Source organism: Triticum aestivum, chromosome 6D (assembly GCF_018294505.1).
Source record: "Triticum aestivum cultivar Chinese Spring chromosome 6D, IWGSC CS RefSeq v2.1, whole genome shotgun sequence".
NCBI classification, from domain to species: domain Eukaryota; kingdom Viridiplantae; phylum Streptophyta; class Magnoliopsida; order Poales; family Poaceae; genus Triticum; species Triticum aestivum.
The window spans coordinates 117,741,666-117,742,966 of record NC_057811.1 but is presented as its reverse complement, the minus strand read 5'-3'; positions in this window follow the sequence as shown (position 1 = coordinate 117,742,966).

Below are 1,301 nucleotides of genomic sequence, written 5' to 3'. Positions count from 1 at the left end.
TCGGAATCAGTTTTGCGCAGTGTTAACTGAAACATGGATATGTGACTCATACGGAGTCCGTTTTGGCTCCACAAGTAGTCAAAACATTTGTGACGACCAGGTGCTTCAAAGGATTCTTTCATAGGGAACTTTTGGAGAACTTTTCTTAAGGAGTTCGTTCAGAAACTTGTATAGAAACTTTCTTAATGAGCACTCAACAAAGGCATTTCGAGAACATACACAAATTCCCAGCTATGGACCTAGTGCATCCTCATAACCGAGGTCTCTTGCATTTCCCTACAAGTAATTGGATCTCATATGGAGATGTTTAGTGTAATAGAATGGAAAAAATCGAGTGCAACTACAGAAGAACTAGGTTGTAACTGTCCTTCGGAATCAGTTTTGCGATGTGTTAACTGAAAAATGGATATCCGACTCATACGGAGTCCGTTTTGGCTCCACAAGTAGTCAAAACATTCGTGACGACCAGATGCTTCAAAGATTCTTTCATAGGGAACTTTTGGAGAACTTTTCTTAAGTAGTTCGTTCAGAAACTTGTATAGAAACTTTCTTAATGACCACTCGACAAACGCATTTCGAGAACATACACAAAGTCCCAGCTACGGACCTAGTGCATCATCATAACCGAGGTCCCTTGCATTTCCCTACAAGTAATTGGATCTCATATGGAGATGTTTAGTGAAGTAGAATGGAAAAAATCGAGTGCAACTACACAAGAACTAGTCTGTAACTGTCGTTCGGAATCAGTTTTGCACAGTGTTAAGTGAAACATGGATATGTGACTCATACAGAGTCTGTTATGGCTGCACAAGTAGTGAAAACGTTTGTGACGACCATATGCTTCAAAGGATTCTTTCATAGGGAACTTTTGGAGAACTTTTCTTAAAGAGTTCGTTCAGAAACTTGTATAGAAACTTTCTTAATGAGCACTCAACAAACGCATTTCGAGAACATACACAGAGTACCAGCTATGGACCTAGTGCATCCTCATAACCGAGGTCTCTTGCATTTCCCTACAAGTAATTGGATCTCATCTAGAGATGTTTAGTGAAGTAGAATAGAAAAAACCGAGTGCAACTACAGAAGAACTAGTTTGTAACTGTCGTTCGGAATCAGTTTTGCGCAGTGTTAACTGAAACATGGATATGTGACTCATACGGAGTCCGTTTTGGCTCCACAAGTAGTCAAAACATTCGTGACGACCAGGTGCTTCAAAGGATTCTTTCATAGGGAACTTTTGGAGAACTTTTCTTAAGGAGTTCGTTCAGAAACTTGTATAGAAACTTTCTTAATGAGCACTC